Source organism: Fukomys damarensis, unplaced genomic scaffold, assembly GCF_012274545.1.
Source record: "Fukomys damarensis isolate Sample0158 unplaced genomic scaffold, DMR_v1.0_HiC HiC_scaffold_32, whole genome shotgun sequence".
Classification (NCBI taxonomy): Eukaryota; Metazoa; Chordata; class Mammalia; order Rodentia; family Bathyergidae; genus Fukomys; species Fukomys damarensis.
The window spans coordinates 13,274,196-13,297,869 of record NW_022900944.1 but is presented as its reverse complement, the minus strand read 5'-3'; the positions used below and the strand labels follow the sequence as shown (position 1 = coordinate 13,297,869).

The 23,674-nt window shown below is 40.0% G+C and overlaps 1 pseudogene; it reads right to left on the bottom strand.

Annotated features, from left to right (window-relative positions):
* Positions 1 to 18,419: 18,419 nt before the first annotated feature.
* LOC104865755 lies at positions 18,420 to 19,229 on the bottom strand (annotated as a pseudogene).
* Positions 19,230 to 23,674: the final 4,445 nt, after the last annotated feature.

Below are 23,674 nucleotides of genomic sequence, written 5' to 3'. Positions count from 1 at the left end.
AAGAAGGCATACTCAGACTCCAGTCATCTTATTTCAAACAGAAACATTGTTTGGCCAGAAATCACTTCAGGACAAGAGCTGATTCCAACATTCACAGTGCCTACAAAAAGGATTCTATTTTGGCCAGCAAATATTTCCAAAAAAGCATTTGTAGCCATCCATGGAAAAGGAGTGAGTGCCCCCTGGTGAAAATGTGGGAAACGTTTCCATATGTTATTTTTGGCTGGCAAGAAGGTGCAGATGTCTTCACAATAAAAATATACTCACTAAGAGTTCTTGTCTCCTTGAGAAGCACTGGCACCATTTGGAGCACTGATCCTCAGAGTGGCAGAGACACACAAAGGAAGGAGGAAAGCCAGAGCAATCACCAAGACACGGTTAAGAGGGCCAGCACCAAAGTTACGTGGACTGGGACAATGGGAGACTCTGCGTTGATCCTTCTGCCTCTGCCAAAGCCGCTCTCCACATATCTCTACTCTGCTGTGTCCTGGGAGGTTGACCCTTAGGAAAATATTAACATATTCCTTTGCTCTCTAGTTTGTAGTTGGGCTCAGCTGTAGTAGTGACGGCAAACCTTTCAGAGCTTTCAATGATAGCAAACAACCAGCTGAGGCATGCATGTCATAGGCTCACCACCACTGACCTATAGGGAAACACCACCTGGTGTTAGAGGGTGGGAGGTTAGTGACATTGAATTCTTTATTCCCAGGGCTCATTCCTTGCCAGTAGAGGTCATATGGTACTTTACCTGTCAACCTAGGGTCTCAGCTCTACTAGGAGCTGTCCTATATTTATAAGTCTCTCTCTAAGGCTTAGTGAACTCTGGCTTCCAAAGAAAGCCCTTGCCTTCTAAAGGTGCTAACAGCTTCCCACTGTTGCTCACCATTTCATTTGGATCACTTAATCCTACCTACACCTTTGTAAAAAGTTCATGAAGCAAATGAACCCTCCTAGCTATGTGCGTGTGCCACCTCTTGCCCACTTGTACTCTGATCAAGAACTTTCCTGTATCTTCTCAAAGGTCTACAATATGCATCCAACTCTGCAACTCCTTGGAAACCTAAAGCTTCAGGGAGTCTCAAATTCCAATCCTTTGGGGTATCCAATTCTGACCACCTGGACTGAGATTAAGCCAAAAGGATCACAATGTGGTGTTTTTGTACTCACTTCACTGCCCCCACACCACACTTTTAACTCAAGCTGCTGCCTTCATTTTAAACAGGATGAAGACGCTGTTTGCATTTCAGCTTTCTTTCACCCATCTTACCAGGAGGGAAAGAGAACAAGTTTTCTGTCAGGAGTAATCTAAAGGATTAAAACAAACAACAGGCTGATTCCACGAATCTAGAATTGGCAGATCAGGCATGCTACAAACCATAGAAGCACAGAAGGGTGCCCAGTGGGTCAGCAACTAGGGCATCCAGCCCAAGGGTCTGTTTGCTGACGAGAGAACGCAGATGTAGTTGGACCTTGCCAATTACACGTATCCTCCAAACCCCCTGACTTTCTTCATTACTCTATTATGAGACTGTCATTCAGGATTGTGCCTGTACACTTTTTGATGCTGTGAATGGAAATGATGAGGGAGGAGCATGGACTTAGGCCTGAAAGCTGGGCTCTACTCCCAGATCAAATTCCTTCTTGCTGTGTGATGAGGAGTAATTTTAACCATTCCAAGACTGACTCCAACTGTCTACTAGAGATCCTGAGAGTACACAGGATGGTTTTAAAGGTAGATGAAGTCATGGCTGTGAAGTACACCATCCTAGGCACGGTGTTGGCACAAAATGTACATGATTTTGCTGCTTCCCTCTTACTTCTTGAGGTATTATAAGGTGTCATTCTTCACTGAAATTCAGCAATCCTAACATCACAAGGAAAACTACTTAGAACTAAAACAAAGACTGAGTTGCTCTGTATCAAGAAAGGTTCTCCTTGTTCTTCTCACATCTGCCTGATAGAGTACACTAGGGATAATAAAATTAATGGTAAGAGCTAGCTAGTTATTGAGGTTTCATTACACAACAGGCTTTCCAATGAGGCTATTTTTAATTTTATGTTTGTCAAAAATACAAAGGTGCATATTCAAAAAAACCAAAGAAATACACAAGCTTATACAAAACTTAACAGTTCTTTACCTTCCCCCCACTTCTGTCCTCCCAGAAGCCACCACTTTGAAATCTCTGAAGAAAATATAATGGCATTTACCTTCACGGGTCTAAACTACTTCATTTAAATTTAGACATTAGTCACTGACATCCTCTTATGGATTATGATAATTGAACTTCTATTCACTCCCCTGTCTTCAGTGCACACTTTTCATCCTCACCAACTTCTTAATAAAAAAAAAAAAAAACTGTTGTGGAATACTGTCAGATCAATATTTAGTGTTGACATTATGACTGCATAAGTGCTGCTGGCAGCTGAGTCATGAGTAAATGAATAATGATTATTTTTCTATCTTGAGCAAATTTTAGTTTCCCTAGAAATGAATGTCTTGTTTTCTCATTTTTTTTCTAAGAACTTATCACTCAATGCAACTCCAAGGTCTTCCTCTGTCCAAATCACTTTTCAAGATACTTAGATAATTAGATGTCCTATCATTTTTTTTTCTCTGAGAAATGTCCCCTGGAAACTTCTGATATATACAAAGCTGAATAGTCACATAGTTATTATCTAAGATCTCCCGTCCAACATCTTTCTGTGGATTCTCTTTGTCTCTTCTTTATGTTGGATCGCCTCTTTCCTGAATCTCAAGTCTTCCTCCTTATTGGTTTCTTTCTTCTTTTAGGTGAAGCACATCCTTCAGTAACTTCTTGATAAAGGATATATAGGAGAGAAAGTTGTTTAAATATTGCTTACTCATATTTTCTTTCTTTTTACATACAGGAAACTTTTTAAATATTGTTTTGAATAAAGAATTTAAGGTTTGTAAAACAACAACAAAAACTTTTATGATACAGATGATGGGAAATCTCCTTATAGTAAAAAGAAATAAAATTAAAGCCATACCAATAAAGAAGTCTCCTCTGCTCTGCTCTGTGAATATACCTAAAGTTATCAACAGAGAAGTCCTCTTGACATTTTTAGTTTTTTTTTTTTTTTTTTTTTTTTTTTTTTTTTTTTTTTTTTTTTTTTTTTTTTTTTTTTTTTTTTTTTTTTTTTTTTTTGTACCGGGGATCAAACTCAGTACCTTGTACTTGTGAGACAGATGGGAACACCACTGAGCTAAAGCCCAAGTTAGCATCACTTCTTATTAGAAATGTTTTGGCTGGGGATTTAGCTTAGTGGCACCACAACTGCCTCACAAAAGCAAGGTACTGAGTTTGATTCCTGATGCCACAAAAAAAAGAGAGAGAGAAAAAGAAAAAAGAAAAAAAAGACATTTTTTACTTAAAAGTTTGTTCATCCTCATACTTGATTGATAGTTTGGCTATGAGAAGAATTCCACATGGTATTCATTTTTCTTCAAATGATGAAGGAATTTTCCATTGCCTTTAGTGCCCAGGGAAGCTATTACGTTTAAAACCATTCTGCTTCCTGGCCTTTTGTATGTAACTAGTTTTTCTTTCTTTTTTGTCCCCTGAGTTCTAAAGTATGTGGGTCTTCTGTATTCCTAATTAGTGTGCTGATAACTTAGTGGATATCCCTATCTGGGAATTTGCCCTTCAGTTCTGAGAAAAAATTTTTTTTAAATTCCCATTGTTCAGATATTGGATTTCATGGAGTGGTCCTCTAAATTTTCTTATTTTCTACCATTTTTACTTTCTAGGAGCTCGTCTTGGTTTAATTTTATTTTCAGCCTAATCTTCAAACTATTGAGTTGTTTATATTCCATTTTCAATTCTTGAGAATTCTACTTTGTTTTAATGCATCCTGTTCTTGATTTATCAATGTAATAGTGATAGGGAAATTTCTTTTCCTTGCATGGTTTCATTTTTTACTTCATAGTTTGTTGTTGTTGTCGTTGTCTTATTTTTGTCAGTGTTTAGCCTTTCTCTTCTAATAAATAACCGGAGTTTCCCAATCTAGCTTCCCTCTGCTTTAATCTCTCCAAACAGTAAACTCTTAGCCTTTTGTTGGGATGAAAGAGAGGCAATCATTCAGCTAGGCAAGAGAATTTGAGCCTTGAACTTAAAACAGGTTCAAACGACTCTTCTAGGTTCTCGTTCTCTACATTACTTCATTTCACGTTACCAATTCCAAGCCTTTGAGTCTGTTGTCTAACTCGGGTTGATTTTCTACTTTCCACACTAAAGGTTTACAAAGCATGCTGACATACTTACCATTCTATTTGTCTGTTAGTATCTTGCAAAAGCTTCTTGCTGCTGTCTTTTCTCCCATTTATTCATTTAAAAGAAAATCTACCTTTTTAAAAGTATCATTTTAGTAAGTTTCAAGTGAGAACGGAGTAAGTAAAATGCATGGATTCTGAATGTCTTTACTCAGATGTCTGAAAAACACTTCACAGGTACTATTTTATTCAATCTATACAGTCTTCCTCTAGATAAGGTAAATTATTATCCCATTTCAAAGATAAATTACAAAGCTCAGGAATAATTTACTCAAGCATAAACAATGAATAGGAGATATACCTTGGGTTTAAAGCCAGGTATGACTGATTCTAGAACCTTATTTTTAATCACCATACTGATATGCAACATACAAAAATAATGTAGACCCAAGGAGAAAATATATAGATATGGCTCTTCACTCAATATGCTATAGTTGCCTATAATAGGCAAATATCATATGAAAATTAGATGGAGTTAAAATTAAAATGAATTGCATAAGTATTTGTGCTGTAATGTCTTTGTCTTTGATAAACAACCGTTTAAAAATGTGGATTACAATTAGCATTTTTGAGGATTGTAATATGATGGGTTACATTCTCAGTAAAATTCCATAAAGGGAAAGGAGAAAATTTTGAAACCTGAGCTCCTGCAGTGAACATTTGGCTCAAGGGCAATAATATAAATAGTAGAACTTCTGCTGGTAAAATAAGGCAGGACTAACTTTCACACTGTTTGGAATCTGAGTATGTAAAATTCAATTTTCTCTCATTGTTTTTGATCATCTTGTTTTGCATTAAGTGTTCAAGGGAAGGAAAAAAAGATTCATAATATTTTGTTCTATGAAAAAGGATCTACTTTAGTATAAAACTTTCTGCTCCAATATCATAGAGTTAAGAAACTGGAACCATATGAAGAAACTGAAGGTGAATAGTTTTCTCTCTTTCCTTTTCTATGCTGATTTTCTACTGGAAACACCTTTCCTTGGGGAAAGTTCAGTTTAGCATTTAAGACCTTTCAATAGATCAGATGTTGAGAAGAATCTCCTTTACATAAAGTCAACTGTAGATATTAATCACATCTACAAAATACCCTTATATTAACCTAGATTAGTATTTATTTGAATAACTGGGTACTACAGCCTAACCAAGGTGACACCAAAAGTTGATTATCACAATGTATAAGCTTATGGCTTATTCACACCTAAACCACATTCTCAGACATCGACTGTCCTTAGCACATAATAGACTAAGTGCTACATAGTAAACACAGTAAGTACTTATATGAATAAATATATGAATGATGTTCATGTACTTTCTCCTTTCAATGTGTTTCAAACTCCGGACGCATGAAAGGACAGCTTGTTTCAGCTCTCTAGTCCCCCATCTGAATCTAATAGATTGACACAGAGTGACAGATGCCAAGGCATATGGTAAACAACTTGAGAATTGTCCCACGGAACAAAGAGAGGTCCTAAAATGAGGTTATCTAAGCCCAAAGCAATGTGGGGACAAGAGGAATGTCTGGTTGATAAAAGGCAAGTTGCCCTTGACATCATAGCAGAACAGGAAGGCAATCACATTTTGTTTGTTTTAGGCTCTATTTTTGTGCTTTATTGGGGGTTGCACCCAGGGCCTCATGCATATTGTGTAAACATTCCATTACTGAGCCACATCTCCAACTCTTTTATTTTATTTTGAGGCAGAGTCTTACTAAGTTTCCCCGGCTGGCTTTGATTCTCCTGCCTCAGTCTCCCAGGTAGCTAGGATAACAGCTAAGGAAGATTCAATACAGAAAAGCTGAGCTTCCAGACCTGAAGGACAACAGAGCAGCCTCCATCAATGATGTAAACATCAGCCATGAGATTCTAGAGACCAACACTCAATCTCCCTCTTCTACAAAGCTGTAACATGTATAGGTACCCAAGAAATTAGACATACCGGAGAAGAGTGCAGATGGTTGACCAGAAGAGAGGCTGAATAGATTGAGATTCTGTCTCATTCCCTTGTATCTGTCAGAATCTAAATTCAACAACCAAATCCAAGTTGGTTATAGAAAAATAACTCTTTATTTTCCACATATCAGTTTATGGGCCAATATTCTCACCTGTCTGCATGTATAGACTGGCAGTGTAGACTACAAATGCTTTAGTCTTAAAGCTCTTTTGTAATTAAATAAAATTTGGGTGATATGTTTATAGACTACACCAGAACTAAAAGAAGGGCTTTGGTTGTCTAGGATATACTTTCCCTATGACTGAAGACACAATTACACCTATTACCGAAGCAGGAAAAAAACTGTGTTCTTTAATCCTGCAAAGCATACAGATCCAGAAGGGGATGAAAGGTTTGGAAAGATTTCTTTTAGTTGCATAAAAAATACATTTTGAAAATGAAGCTAAATTTATGTATCAGGGAAGCTAACTCCTTGATTCTATCTTCATATTAATTCTTTATAAAATAAAAAAGCCACCTAAAATACCAAGTATTGGCAAAGATATGGATAAACCCAGCTCTCATACATGCTAGTTGGGGGAGAAATTGGTCAACTACTTTGAAAAGTCATTCTACAGTACTAACTAAGGTATGGTCCAGCAATACACTTTTAAGTGTCATCCCAATTGAAATGCAGAAATAATCACCAAAAATATATTGTTTTTTAATTTAAACAACCACAACCACAATATTCTTACCTTTTCCCATCCAAAGGTAGAGTCTTTTCCCAACTTCCTGAATGTGGTTTAGCGATGTAGTATAACAGTTTGTAAATTCTAGAGCCTTGACTTCAAGATGTTTCCCAGATTTTGTTTTCACCCTCTTGGACCAGTGCTCTAAGGGTGCCATATAGGAAAGCCCATCTATGCAATGAAAGAATAAGACACCATATAGAAGAGCTGTGAGATGCCTCCACTAAAAGCCATGGCAGATACAAGTGAAGCCATCTTGAGCCTTTTATTCCTCCTGGGTACAGGTGCATAATGGATGCATGAAGAACCAAAAGAGGAACTGTCAGGCTGGGGATTTAGCTCAGCGGTTCCGCTGCCTGCCTTGCAAGCACAAGGACCTGAGTTCAATCCCTGGTACCAAAAAGAGAGAGAGAGAAACTGCCAAGCCAACTCAAAGAATTTTAAGAAATAATGCATCATTGTTGGCTTTTGTCATGGTTTTATACATAGAAATAGATGATGGATACAAGCATATTCTAGAATGTTTGTAACAGCTCTACTCCTAATAGTACCACACTGGAAACTTCTCAAAATTTCCATCCATATTTGAATAGATAAGCAAACCATGGTAAAGTCACACAATAGAATAGGATACTCCTCACTAATGACAGCAAACTATCTATAGCCACACATAAGAACTCTGATATAGCTGAAAGACAATAGAACCGAAGTACACAGAGGTAAAAAAGTAGATGAAACTATCCAATATCGTTAGAAGTCAGAATAGTAGTTTCCCTTGAAAGGAACACAGACAGGGACCTGGGGTGCTAAAAATGTTCAGGTTCTTAACCTGGAGAGGCAGGAGTAAATTCAGGTGGTAAAATTCAGCAAATTGTGTATTTATTTTCTCTGCTTCCATGTAATACTTTTTAAAAAGTTTAAAACATGCAGCCTGTACATGACCTGACCTACTATATTGGGGTAGTTGAAGGTGGGACATGCCTTCCGTGTCAACTTACAGTTACACATGGATTTAAATTCTCTGAATTGAATTCCCCCAGTGTACCTTAAAATCATTTTATTGAGTTCTGTTACATGAGTTCTAGTTATACTCAACTTAAAATGTAGGTAATATATTTCTTAGGGGCTAGCTAGAAATATGACATCAGATCAAATTAGAAATTGCAATCTCTCTGTCCTTGAATTTTCCCTACATGTCTTTGATAAATAATCAAAGTAATGTTCAGTCGATGGAAGGGTATTAGGTATCTATTATATCTTGAGTTCCAGTTCCTGAAGATGACATGTATCTGTGCCACAGTCTCTGGGGAAGATGAGTAAGCATGTTAGCTAGTCTCATGGAATGTACGCTGAGGCAGTCTGCTTCAACTTAACCAGTTCCAGGAAACTCATAATTTCATAGGGGGTTTATTCTACTGCTGGTAACTTGAATGTCAGAATGGTTTTCTCAGATTAAAGCAAAATCTCTCCCTACAGTTTCCTGTTTGGTTTCTGAAGTAACAGAATAAACTTGTGTATCTCCTGAGCCTCTTTCTCCTACATTAAATAGCTGGATTCCTTTCATTATATTTTGTGTGATATGGTTTCAAGGTCCCTAACTTTCTGATTACCCTCTTGGGACAAGCTCCAAGTTGGCAAGATTTTTATTAAAGTATTGGACACAAAGCCAGACACAAATTTTAGGTGACAGTGCGTTAAGTATTCACGCTTTGGGCAGTGTTATGGTTGGGATCCAAATGGCCCCCAAAAGTCACACTGTATTGAAGTCTTAATTGCCTGGTGATGGTGATGGGCTTTTGGGAAATAATTAGCTCTGAGTTCATCAAGAGAATCCATTGATGGGGCACAATTTGATGTATTTTTAGGAAACGGTGAGAACTGTAGATGTTTAGAGGAAGTAGGTCTCTAGGGAGTGTGCCTCTAAGGTCATGTCTTCTCCCTCTCTCCTCCTCCCCCCTCCCTCCCTCTCCCTGCCCCTCCCTCTCTCTCTCTCCTTCCTGGCTGCCATGAGGTGAGCAGCTCTTCTCTGCTATGATCTTTTGCCATGATATTTCTACCTCAACACAGGCCTAAAAGCAATAATATAACTTTAATGAACTAAAACCACAATCCAAAATAAACAGTTCTTTTTTCTCAGGTATTTTGTCACAGTAACAGAAAGCTGACTAACATGGGCAGAATAATTCTTTGTTGTGGGGTCTGTCATGTGCATCATAGAATGTATAACAGCATCACTGGCTTCTACCTACTAGATGCAAGAAGCCTTAGTTCTGACAATCAAAAATGTCTCCAAACATTTCCAAATGCCCCTTGGGACACCACAGTTAAGAACCAGCTACTTAGAAAACCACGAATAATTTTAATCTGGATGTTCTACATTTTTTTTTCGGTTTTTTAAGACAGGGTCTCACTATGTAGCTGAGACTGACCTGGAACTATGTAGCCCAGGCTAGTCTAGAACTCAGTGATCCTCCTGCCTCAGCCTCCCAAGTGCTGGGATTAGAGGCGTGCGCCACCATTTACTCTTAAGCAACAAAGTCACCAATCTTGCATGGCTTGCTTCTTGGGCACTTGTTACAAGTTGATCTTGTTTTCAAGTGTATTAATACATGTAGGAATATATATAAAGAGAATATATTGTAGCCCAGGCTAGTCTAGAACTCAGTGATCCTCCTGCCTCAGCCTCCCAAGTGCTGGGATTAGAGGCGTGCGCCACCATTTACTCTTAAGCAACAAAGTCACCAATCTTGCATGGCTTGCTTCTTGGGCACTTGTTACAAGTTGATCTTGTTTTCAAGTGTATTAATACATGTAGGAATATATATAAAGAGAATATATATATATATGGAATATATATATATGGGATATATATATATATTCTATGGAAAAAAGAGCAGTCACTCTAGAGAAAAGCAAAATTTGTATCGTGCCTCTACAAAACAGAAACTCGCTCTATAAAATACTTTAAAATAAGATGATGGTTTTATTTTATATCCCTCTCTCTTTCAGAAGGGAACTATAATAGAATTCAACAGACAAAAATTGAGTCCTGTCTTAGTTACTTTTCTCATTGCTGAGACAAAATACCAGATACCCACAAGTTAAAGGAAGAAAGTTATATTTTGGCTCACAGTTTATAGAGGTTTCAGTCCACAGTTGGCAGGTTTTATGGCCAGGTAGCACGGCAGGAGAGCATGAAGGAAAAGAAACAGTCCATGGCACAGCAGGTAGGAGGTAGAAAGCAGTGAGCCTTCTGGATTTTTATCCTATCCAGGCTACAAGCCTATTAGGTGGTGCCACCCACACCTTCCCATTATCCACACCCAGAACTATGCTAAACAAATCAGTGGACTAATTTAGTTATCATACACCCTTAATTCAAACTCATATACCCTACATCCAGCCACCTCTGAAAAGCCTCACCTATGAGCCCATGAGGCTTTGGGGGTGACATCTAGATATAAGCTATAACAAGTCCCCAGGGACTGGGGTTATAGCTCAGTGAGAGAGCACTTGCCTAGCATGTTCAAAGCCCTGAATTGTTGCTAGCACACACACATACACACACACACACACACACACACACACACAGAGTCTAAAAATAACCAAATAAAAGGAAGCAGAGTCCAGAAACAAAGTATGTATGAGCTTAATTCTATACTGACTCCATCTCCCATCCAATTATGTTTGGGCAGTGAAAAATAGTGTATGAGAAAAGAGATCTTGAAAACCATCCAGATTTTAAAATCCTCTAAAGTATTTCAAGTTAGAATCAAAACTCTGGTCTTCATCCTGTGCCAAATAAGCATATCTCATAAATGAATGAGTCACAGCATTGTCTGTAAAAAGCACACATTGAAAAATTAAGCAGTGTGGTTTTACCTTGGAATCCAAGGATTCATCACACTAGTTTGGTTAAGTGGGTCAACTTTTTAAAATGGGCAATAGATTGGACCTTGGCTACTTTGTGAATCTAGAAATTCAAATTTGTTAGTTTAACACTTGTCTGTTGGTACATACAGTTCTAGAATTCTCTGTAAAATGAGATCAGTTTCTTATCAAATTACACTTCTAGAATAGAGTGGTGAAAGCACTTAGTACAAAAGTAAACAGTTATCTGGTCATTTTTTTCCCTGTATATAGTCAATGCTCTTTGAGTTTTCCCATTCACTTTGAAGGGGCACGGTATTTTGGTTTTCATGTGTATAACTAGAGGAATTCCTGAAAGCTGGGGGTGGAAAGTGGGCAGTGAAAGGCTGATGGTTGATTCTTTTGTTTGGTTTTTATTGTGCATGACTAAATGTGTTAGACATGTTGGATCACACATAATATGTATCCATGAATCACAGTGCAGTTGAGTTTGTATGCATTTTGCCTACTAATATCAGTTGCCCTTTCCAGCTACAAAAGGCCTTACTAACATGATATCTGAGTTAGTTTAATAAAATTACAGAGAATGCTACGTTAGTCTCCTGTAAGAAACAAGAGGTCCTTCCTAAAACCTTTACAGATAATGAATTTCCATGATATATTTTTCTTCAAAAATCAAATAAGAAAAAAACAGAGATGGGAAGTAGGAAGTACACCACGGGAAAAGAAGTGATGAACATCATAGGTTTTAGAAACTACTTTTTATAACGTACTACAAACTAAAAGCACATTTTTAATTTAATCTTTTCAACAAAAATACAGTGAGCCTCTGCTTTGTGAAAGCGGTTTGTCTTGACTTGGTCGTGCTCCCTCTTAGGCTAGAAAGCTACTGATTCAAAGGACAGACCGTACTTTAAAGACATGGGTTGTTTTTTATTCTTTTGTGGAGGAAGTAGTAACAAAGTATCGCACAGGGCTACTACTAAACACCAGGGGGAGAAATTTGAACATCGAAAGGTTTTCATCAGCTTTATTGTCATTCCTTGGGAGAAGAAAAATGAGATTTACTTAATCGCAGAAGTATGACAAATTTCTTTCTTCAAATCTCAAAATGTTTTTTCAGTGAAGATTTTCAATTGAGAGAGATTATTATCTGGGGGAGGGGAAGGGAGAATCCTTGAAAACATCTTTGCTCCGTGTTTGAAAATCTCTCACCAAGAGGATTACAGTTAGCTTTATTACTGTCACAAAGCTATGTACTTTGTATTTAAAACAAAGGTAATATGGGTCTTGAGTGAGAAGTCTGGTTGTGCTCCTGGCTGCCTCACTACAATATTATCTTGAATAAATCATTTATTTGTGCCTTGGTTTCCTCATTTGCAAAAAGAGGACTGTGAGCTAGATAATCTGTAAAGCCCCAACAGCTCAAAGAAATCTTGAGATTAAATTTGTTCCTGCCTGCCAGCCAAATATCATTCTGAGAAAGCATATTTGCTCCACTGAATGGCTCTGTTTCCCCATACACATAATTGACTATATTTTATACCTGAAGTTACAATTTCATCACTTACCTACCCCATATCATTTAAGGTCCCCTCATTCTGCTTTGAAGTTCAAAGAAAGAGAAGACTCTGTGTAACGAGAATGGCCCCTTTGAAATGCTCCCTTAGCAGCTGCAAGCTCTGCGGATCCTGCACTGTACTGAGGAGAGGCGGCTATTGTGATGCAGATGTGTTCCAAAGTGCATCTGCAGCAAGAACATTTCCATGGGTCTTTACTGTATTTCTTCTATTATTCATAGAACACAATGTAAATGAAGCCATAAATTTTACCCCCCACACTAGATGTAGAAAGAAGATAATGGAAATTGTGAATTATGAATGAATCACTGTTATTGTAATTCCTTAAGGATTCTGATGGAGATGATTAAATTCATCCAAAGACACAGATTCTAAACTTTTATGCCTTAGTTCTCAGTAATGCCTTTTAGAATTTCACCCAAAAAAATAGAAAAGTGATGATCTTGATTTCACACGTACCTGCCAAATAAGCTTACAGATAATATGGACAGATCATCTTATTAATGATAAAGAACTAATTCCTGGGAAAGGAGACAAGTTGCAAAATATCTGTGTCTCTCAGCTATTCAGAAATTTTACTTAAAATCCCAAATACAAACCAGTTAAAGCCTTCGATGCTAAATCCTAAGAATTTATTCTGTCTTTTAAAAAAATAAAGAGAGAATGAGCAAAATAAGTAGCAAACAATCTTTCTTTAAAAGATGACCTGGAAGTCTACTAAAATCAAAGATGCAGATTTTTTCCACTTCTAAATTTGTTTGGATAACAAGAATTCTGGTCAACAATTATGTTCTCAAGCATGATACACAATTCTTGTAAATAACGACAGCAGACCGTAAGACTCAAGCCGTTCTGGTTTTGATAATGATAAAAAGTGATTAGAAGTACTTCACTGATCTGAGACAAAGCCTCTGGAAAATTTCAACCTTAATCCACTTTAGTCTTGTGCCAGGCTTTTAGAAGGTTATAGCCCCCAAAATGAGATATGAGATGATATTTAACAGTTCAAGTGTCATTCCGGAAAAAGTTCTCTTCTACAAAACCCCAAAATAGATTTTTGACATTTTTATACAACCAAATATGCATAGATAGATAAAGATATGGGCACATGCAGACTTCTGCTCAGTAGCTGCTTTCTACTCTCAGATATGAAATAATTTAAAATTTAGAATATATGTGATTATGCAGGTAGGAGAGATTCTCCATAAAAGATGTTAATATTCATCAAAATATAAGTGATGCAAGATGAGCTAGGAGTTCACTGGCAGCCAAATTAGCTTTCCTAAGCTTCAATATCCTTACCTGAAAAATGAAAAATCCAGGCTAGATGATCTCTAAGGCTATGTCCAGATTTAACCTCTTCAGTTCTTGAGTAGGAGGCAAGATGAGATGCAAACATTCTTACTTTACCATTAACAGGGTCTGGCCCAGAGTTAAGTTTGAGGTTAGGACCCCATCAATTGTTTTAAGGGCCTGTGTGTATCCCGGAAACACAGTAAGAGGTTTCTGCCTAGGGTGGAGTCTGAAAGCACAGACAAAGTCACTGTAGCTGGACAAGAGGAATCATTACCAATTACCAGAGGTAAGGACCACTAATGGTCTAAAGACGCTGTTTGCCCAGCAGCTCATAGGAGCTGCAACCCATGATGCTCATGGACTGGGTTGCTCAAATGGAGAGCAAGTAGAGTTTTACAGAAACTTCCATCTGGTCTACATGTGCCCTCCAGGTCTATTTCCAGCCTATCCACCTGTCTCCTTCCCCCAAGCTCCTGACAATTCCAGAGAATCAGCCAGCACTCAGGAACTTAAGCCAAGTTGAGGGCATTTAATATGGAGAAAAAACTACAGAGTTAATAGAAAAGCTACAGGCATCATCAGGGGACAATGAAGTAACCCAGAGAGCTTCAGGAAGTAGCTACCACCCTACACCTGAAGAGAGAAAGGGCACAGCAACAGTTGCCAGAACCCAGATGCTCACTACAAACAAGGGCTAGAAAAAAGGTGTTGCCCACTGGAAATTAGAACCATAGAAGTGACGTAGCTGCTGTCAGAAATGCCGCCAGAAACACTGAGAGGTGGGAGAAATACCCTGATGTCTCCCTCTTCTCACCCTTGGATAGAGTGTCTACACCTTGCTTTTGACAAAACTTGCCAGAGGCCAGTAGGGCAAGAGAGCCTGAGAAATGGCATGTGCAACATCAACCCTGCAAGACAAGCCAGAGCAGTGCAAGGGCAAGAATGGGGGTAAGGCAGTGGACAATGACCCAACCTGCACCCCTGGGAATTCTCCTTTTGCATAAAGAGCCACAAATGTTTCCGGTGGACAATTCAAGTCTTTCCTGTTCTTCTAAGACTGCACTTTTGGAATTCAAAACCAAGAAAACATTTTTGTATCAGAATTGCTGCTAAAGCAATAAATGTGGAAAGTCAGGCTGGCTAAAAGGAGGAGAACCAAGAACTGGAAGGAGAAACAAGAAACACAGAGCACATGGTTAGTAGTTTCAAAACACCCACCATTGCTTCGTCTTCTCTATGCTCACCATCCTTTTTCTAGTGGCAGGACACTGTTGCCTGTTACTTTAGCCTTCTAACCAAGCTTCCCATACTACCCCTCTCCTTTGAAATTCATGAAGAAAAAGTCACATCAACTTTACCCAACAATGGTTTTATTTAACAAATATCAAAGCAGACAAATATTTCTCATCAGACATATGACACACTCTTCAACACTCTGAGCATCACACTTAACCGATTTGATAGCACCCAGAGACAAATGCATATGGCTCATTTCTCAAAGGGAGCCAGGGAGAAGCCCCGTCCCACCTTCATTTGGGAGGACAGCCTCTCACAGACAAAAAAGGAAGCACCAAGACTTAATGGACCTCAACACTGTGTGCCTGCTAGCCTGCCATGGTTACTAAATTATTTGCACAGATTAATTCTTTAAGATTCACAAACATAGTCCACAAGTAGTGCCTACTAAGTAGCACTTTCTATTTAAGTGGCATATTGAAGCCACATCAAGGGAGAAAGTAGTTGATAAGGGTGAAATGAACATCCTTGTAGCCTATAGGATTTAGGCTTGGGAATAGCTCCTTCAATTACAGTAATTCTTCCCAAGTATAATTTGCAAAATGTAATTTTTACGTCTGACTCTCCCCAACAGTCTTTTACCATTATATAAAATTTCCATAATTACTTTCTGAAAGGAAATGTCCTTTTCCAAAGTCTATGGGTTTCCAAAATATTTGATTCCTTCCTCAGTCCCATAGTCCTTAAAGTAAGATAAAACAAAAGTTCAATTGCTAGAGAAATCTTAAATCAGTGAATGGGATTTCAGGTATTTACCTAGAGTGTCAAAATATGTGTGGAAAGGACAAGCAATTGGAGGAAGAGGTACCCAAGGACAACAGCTCCTCAAAACCATTTCAAGAGTTGTTTGCTCGCCTATTTCCAACATTCCTCCTGGAGATCCTGACTCCCTAAACCTGGAGCAGACCCAGGAGGCGTCATCATAAACTTCCCAGGTGATGTCAATGAACAGACATTTGGGCTCCCACTAAGCTCCCTTCCAGCTTTGTTGTCCCAGCGGTGCCAATCTTTCAATAAGCAAGGAGCATTTGCTCTCAGAAACCCCTACTTTTTAAGGGGACATCAAAAGACAAGCATTTGGGCCAAGGATTTAGCTCAGTGGCACCACACCTGCCTCACAAGCACAAGGTCATGAGTTCAATCCCTGATACCAAAAAAAAAAAAGAGAGAGCGAGAGAAAAGGGCTCTCCCCTTACAGGTTTGCGTTTGGTGGTTTTCATCAGTAATAGCAACAGCTATGGTTCACTTACAGTCAAGCTCTCAACAACACACACATGATGGAGCTACAGACTTTTCAAACACCATCTGAATTCTTGCAGTCAGCTGCCTAGGTAGGTTTAATAACCTTCCTCCCACTAATGAAGCAACCTAGCTTGGAGAGGTTGAGAAGCTCATCACAACTCCCCTAGCTTGTGAGGGATGCAAGCTGGATATGAACTCACAGCTGATTTCAGACCCACAGCATTAATCACCATGCTGCTGCCCACCTGCTCCAATAAAAGGCATGGGATTACTATTTATAGAGGTACTGCGGTCTCAAATCCCAAATCCCACCCAATCCTTCCAACCACAAAGCAGGCAAAGACACACCAAAGGGCAAGCACTGTCATTTCTTTTCCAGGCAAAAGTCCTGCTACTAGCATTATTCACAACAATCCAAAAATATTCAACAGATAAATGGATAAACAAAAGGTGGTGTGCATGTACAATGGAATATATTGTTCAGCCTTAGAAAAGAATGAAATTCTGATACATGCTATAATATGGTTGAATCTTTTCTTTTTCTTCAGTCACTTCCCCAGCATTTTATTTTGGTCTCAAAACTAAGGAACCTGTCCCCAGAATCCTCTTCAGACAAGCCTGCCACCACTGTGAAAGGTCATGTGCCTGCCAGGGAGTGAGTAGCACAGAGAGTGGACCCTCAGAGAAAAACTCTCCCTGAGCTTTCCCTGTGGAAACTAAGCACAGAGCAGGCCTCATTACAGAAGTAGCAACAGCACAAAGCCATTGAGTCATCCCCAGATTCTCAGTGGGAAGGAAATGGCCCGGGCTCTAGAAGCAGACACAGGGAACCCCAACCACACCCCTTGTCTTCCTTTTGGGGGAACTAGGTGAATGTTGTGGAGTTGGGACAGAAGGTAAGTAGCAAGCATAACTGCGCCTGCCTCCATCACCTTCAGTCCCATGGAGCCTCAGCTGAGTCGGAGTCCACAGAATGCTTTCAATGGGCACCTCCACTTCCTACTGTATTCCACTTGAGGGGAGGGCCCTTGTGGGCAGTGTCCCGGGGACTGTCCTACTAAGACCCTAACGGGCTCTGGTTCAGATGCACTATCTGTGTCTCACCCCTCTCCAGCCAGGCTGGTCCTCCTTTAGTCACAGGTGCTGTCCTTCCAGCCATCACACCAGCTCTCATCCACCTGTGAGCAGTCAAAGTCCGGCTTGCCCAGCTTGTGGTTCACCTCGCTGTGCAGACAGCACAGCCACTGGGTGAAGGACACTTGTGTTCAACTGTCTGCTGGTTCCTGCCTATCCTGTGTGTGGGGAGCACAAAGATGACAGAAGGCAGTGGCCATGCTGTCCTGGGAAGGGAGCTGGGTATGCTCTCATGGTCTGAGGTACAGGAATTCCAAGAACAGAGTTGACCCCGAGCTTTCCTGGGTGTGGACTCCCAGGGCTGCTCCACACATCCCCTTAAGGATCTTGGCAAACTCTGACAAGTGCCCAAGGGAAGGCATTAAAATAAAGCACAGACCAAGTAACTTTATAACCTTGTAAAAATCAGGAAGCCTTAGCTGAGTCTCTGGCATCAGGCAAACAAACTACAGAGGGGTGGGGCCATGCACAGCTTCATAACTGCAAACAGCACCTGTAGCCTGCTGTCCCAGTTCAGCAAGACACCTCAATCTAGTTGCTCAGGCTTTAAACTACATTGGCAGCTCCATTCTATATCCAACCCCAAACCATTAAGCGGGGATGGGCTTTACCTTTGGGTGTCTTGATGGGGAAGAGGTGGTTCCGGGAAGCAAAACAGTATATTCGCAAGGTCTTAAAACCAGCAATCCAGCTCCATAAGTTAGGCAAAGTGGAGTCCCAGCTAACCTGTCCAAGGCCTCCACAAGTGCAAAGCAAGGCACCTGTCAGAGAACCCCTTCCCGGAAGTATGGCTGCTGCCAAAAACCAGCAGCACCCAGGGGCAGATCCAGACAGCTCAGCCTCTAGGGGAGAAAGGAGAAAGCTCATGTGACCCATCCTCTCCCAGGTGGTAGTCCCTGTTCCTAGGCAATCCTCTGCCACATGCGCATCCATTTTGCTAGGCTCTCTGTGACATCCACCAACGGGCCACAGCCCTTCGGGTAGGGTTCTGCTGTCCGCAGAGAGTAGTCACAGCTTACCTCTCCCTTATGTCTTCAGCACACTCATCACACCGGTAAAACCTGGAAAATAAATGTATGAACTGGGCCATGTCTCGCTGCGGTTCTGGGGTGGGCTGGTCCGGGTAGCAGGCAGCCAGGGTGTGGAGCAGAGCCTAGCTGTGGCGACCCAGTTCCTCGCGATCCTGTGGACAGTCCTCCCTAAACTTCCTGTCCCGCTGCAGAAGTAGGCCAACTAAGGGTCAGTTCATTCTCCCTCAACCAGAGACCCCAGTATCCTCCTTCGACGTAGCTCAGGGTACAGCACTTGCTTAGCATGCGCTAGGCCACCGGTTCAAAAAAATAAAAGTACCCTTTTTTCAGCCCCAGCCTGAAGCCCACTGACTAGGGACAGAACAATTGGACCCGCGAGCGGCTGAGAGAACAAATTCAGGCCTAAGCGTGGGCATGGGGCTGGGGAAGCAGGATTTAGGCGTAGCCAACCCCAGGGGCATGAGCAAATGGCTCACAGCAAGGCTGGGGGCTGAGAGGTCGCGCGGGAAATCTGCACCTTCTGCTGCGTCCTCATCCAAATCCTGAAGTCTACGCAGGCGCGGCAGGGCCGACCGCAGAGGCGTCCCGGGTGTCCGAGGACTGAGGCCGGTGCCTGGCCCGGAGTCGAGGTCAAAATGCGGTGGTGTCCTTGTGCCCGGCGCCACGGCCCCGAGAGTCTGTGACCAGGTTGTCAGTCCCCTCAGACTGCGTGCCACCCAGCAGGAAGGAAAAGAGCCTGCAGCCCAACGAGCGCGCCTGCTCTCGGGTCGCCGCCATTTTGCCCGCGCACAGCCTGCTGGGCCAAGCCTTCCTCCAGCTGGGCTGCCAGGTCGGCTTCCGGGTCAGCGCAATACGGTTGAATGTTAAAAACGTTATGCTAAATGAAACAAGTCAGTTACAAATGGAAAACTATTATATAAATCCACTTAGACACTTATAAAGTACCTAGAATTAACCGGGTGTGGTGGCGCACGCCTGTAATCCCAGCACTCGGGAGGCTGAGGCAGGAGGATGGCCATGAGTTCGAGACCAGCCCGGACTACAATGTGAGTTCCAGGTCAGTCCCAATTAGTGAGACCCCCGTCTCAAAATAAATAAATAAATAAATAATAAAAAGAGTGTAAAGTACCTAGAATAGATAAATTCACAGAGACAAAAGTAGAATAGAGAATAACAAACCCTAAGTTTTTATTCTGGGGCAGGATTGTAGAAGAACTGGGAATTATTGCTTCATGATTAGAGCGTTTCAGTTTGAATGATGAAAAAGTTCTGAAATGGTTGTACAATATTGTGGATGGATGTATTGAATACTACTGAATTTTACACTTTACATAGTAAAAATGATTATTAAAAAAAATACACCACAGCTACAACCAAACTGGGTTAATCCTATGCCTATAATCCTAGCACGTGGGAGGCTGAAGCAGGTGGATCACCACAAGTTCAAGGCCATCATGGGCTACATAGTGAGTTCTAGGCCAGTCTGAACTGCATAACAAGACTATGTATCAAAAAAACAAACCAGCAAAATCCTGGAAATATAAGAATGTTTTCATATTAGAAAATCTATGAGTGAAAAGAGATACATTTTTATAAGACTTTAATACTTTTACTGAGCCCCAAGTTATTTCCTGTGTTAATGATTGCCAATCAGCTCTGCTGCCATAAAATGAGGTATCAATGTGTAAATAAGGACTAAAAGATATAATAGATAATGTGAAATAGGAAGGAAAGGGGCAAAGGGGAAGTGGAAGGGTAGGGGAAAGGAAAGGAGGGAATGGAATTAATATGAGAAAATAAAAAATGTAAACAAAGTCTTTGTAAATAGGGAGGGGCGGAGGGGTTGAAGGGAGGGCAGGGGAATGGAGAAAAAATAAGAACCAAGATAGATTATATGTAAGGGTACAAATTTCCAATGATGAATGTCATTATATATTGCATACCTAAAATGTACCAATAAAATTAATTTAAATAAAATGAGGTGTCAACAGATATTATTGTAAAAATGGTACCAGATAAGGACCATTTGTAGAGTTTTATAATTTTATTTTATATTTTTTCTTCTGTTTGTCCAGAAAAAAATCAATTTAGTAAACACATGAACTGTCTTTTAAAATGTGATGTATGGGGTTAGGTAAGTAATCATCACTGGTAGTCCCTCCACTGGCCCTCAGCACTTTCTGTTCATGATCCTCAAGACTTCAAATCACAAATTTTTCAGCCAAGTAAACTTTCTAACATACAATAGATTTCATTTTTTTCTTCAAACAAACAGTGTGGTGTTCCCCACACACCTGTAACAGGACTTTAATAGAGCAGCTCTCTACAGCTTTGAAGGTGGAGAGATGATAGAGTAACCGATAAAATCACAGTCTGTATGGGTCTACAGAGGGACATTGTAGGGAGCCAAGGTCTGGGACATCTCTGCTTTTTAAGTGTCAAAGAGGTAGATAAAGAACTAAACAAAAATAAAATGGTTTACTCAACATACAGGGGTATAATACATTTTCTAACATTCTTCAGACTGTGTGTGTAAACACTGGCAAGGCTTTAGGTAAATCTATGGATGACATCTCCATTCTCAAATCGTTAATAAATGCTTGATAGTTATCACCTATCTCATTTGAATTTAAGTAATTTCAAATTAATTATATTTTTTGAAAGACTGAGGTATTTGAGAGAAATCCTTCCCTCTTCCACAGAACTACAAAATGAAGGAAGGCTAATTAAGATCAGACAGCATAATAGGATATGGACATCAAAGGAGTCTTTGGGTCACTTGAAGTTACCAACTGGGAAAATTTATTTGAGTCTGACCAGACCTGGGTGTTCTTGCGCACTCCATTCACTCAGTTCCAGTCACACTGGCCTCCTCTCCAGTTCTAACAGTCAAATTCCTTCCTTCCTGGGACTATTTGTACATGCTGTTCCCTCTGCCTAGAATGATCTCCCTGGAGAAATCCACATATTCAGAAACCAGTCTTTAAGGTGTCTACTTTAATGGCTCTTCTTCCAGGTACCTTTCGTGACTTCAGATCATCCAGGTCCCGTGTTACAGACCGTGCTGTTTGAATGTGGTTTGTCCTCACCAAAACAATGTTGAGGTTTAATTCCCCAAGGTAATGGTATCAAAAGGTGGTAGGACCTTTAAGAGGTAGATCCCAGTGGGAAGTGATTGGGTTATAAGCGTCCTTTGTGAAGGGCTTAATGTTGGTCTCTGGGGGAATTGATCCCATGAGATCAGTTATAAATGAGTGAGTCCGGCCCATCTTACTTTCTTGCTTTCTCTATTTCCATATGACACTTACCCTTCCAACTATGTGACATGATTCACCATAAGGCCCTCACCAGAAGCTAGTGCTGGCACTATGTCCTTGGACTTTTATAACAGTAAGCCTCTTTTTTATGGAATATCCAGCCTCAGGTAATTTTGTATAGCAACACAAAACAGACCAAGACACTTACCCTGCAACACCCTGCACTTCTCCCTTAGCAGCCTTCCTCACAATTGGAATTAGTAGCCTGGGGAATTAGTTCATATCTGTTCCACTCAATTCTAAACTCTACATGAATGGAATTGGCTGTGTATTTATCAGAACCAGCTACAAATATGGTAGGATCTAGTGCAAAATGAAAATATGGATCCTTTTTGTTAAAATTGTTAAGATTTCAAGATAGTGACAATCGAACATTAAGCCAACCTTAAGCCCCTCCTATATATGTGGCTTTGGGCAATTGCACAGGTCATACACGAATGAAAACAGCTCTGGTATTCTTCACTGCTGTGTCTGCAGCTCCTAGCCCAAGGTGTGGCAAATAGCAAGTGCCAAATAAATATTTATTCATAAGTAGATAGAACACAAGAATTCTCTGATATTTGGCTCTTCTATCATCCCACCCATCTCCCACCATTTCAAGCCAAAAAAATGTGATTCCTGCTATGGTTATTCCTTCACAGCCAGCTTTGCATGTCTTTCTTTAAAGATCAGAACCTTCCTTGGCAGCTTCATCCAGAGCCACTAATATTGAGATTTCTCAGAATTGCAGCTGAAAAATGAGTTTTTGTGTTTCCTGAAAGGAGACTCCTGTACATCCTTCAATGAACTGCTCTTGAAGAGGAAGGAAAAATCAATGCCTTCAGATAGCATTACCTTGCCCTGAATAATCCTGAAGCTGCCCATGACTTACTGTAGAGAGTATAATTGAAGTGAGGATAAACTGCACACCGTTTCAAAGTCTACTAAATTGAAACCGTTCTTTTTGTTGACACATGCTTGGGAAGCTATAGATAATGTGATTTAAAATAAATACATTGGCCCAGTATACTGATATAATTGATATAAATATGAAATAACCTATAGAGTCCACAGACAGGTGGGTAAATTAACCCTTTGTGTACCAAGAGACAAGACACCTGCCTAAGAAAGGGGATGTGACACCAAGAAAATATTGGGAAGGAGAAAAGAACACACATCCTCAGACGAGATGGACGCTTTTCAATACTGAGTTTTTAGAGACCTGGCCTGAGGTGTATAAAAAACATTCTGCCAGGTGATGAATCTTCTCTCAATTCTCACCAATACAATTTTTGTTGAGTCAATCCTGATGCCTCAGGACAATGGTTGCAGTAGATGTAGAAACTGAGAGATCACACACAAAGAATCAGCTGAACTTCCTCTTATGGTTTCTAAAAGAATGAAGAGCAAGGCACCAAAAACTGTGTTAAAATGGTTTCATCTGAGTCCTTTCAAGCAATGTTTGAATGTATATGTGGTGTGATTTAAAAAAATATGGTGAATATTTAAATTTAAATTTTTTATTTCAAAAAATAAAGTATATTATATACAAGTACAAATTCCCTATGATAAATGTGTGATCATTATGTATGTCAAAAATGTACTGGTAAATTTATTTTTAAATTTTATTTCAGGAAAAGATAATCATTAATCCAACTCAGAACACTCTCCCTCACTTTAAACACACTTACTTCATCATCCTGATCACTTTCTGAAGCAGTTCCGAAAGTCCTCTCTCATGAGTGTCTTTATTTGCACTGCTATGGTTGCCTCAGTGTCCTGAAGAGATTCAAAACATTTACCATTCATGGTCATTTTGACTCTGGGGAAGAACTAGTGTTCACACAGTGCCAGATCCTGTGTATAAGGTGGATGAGGACATGCCACAGTTTTTTTGGTGGTGGTGGTGGTGGTTTCTTTTCTTTCTCCTTTTTTTTTTTTTTTTTTTTTT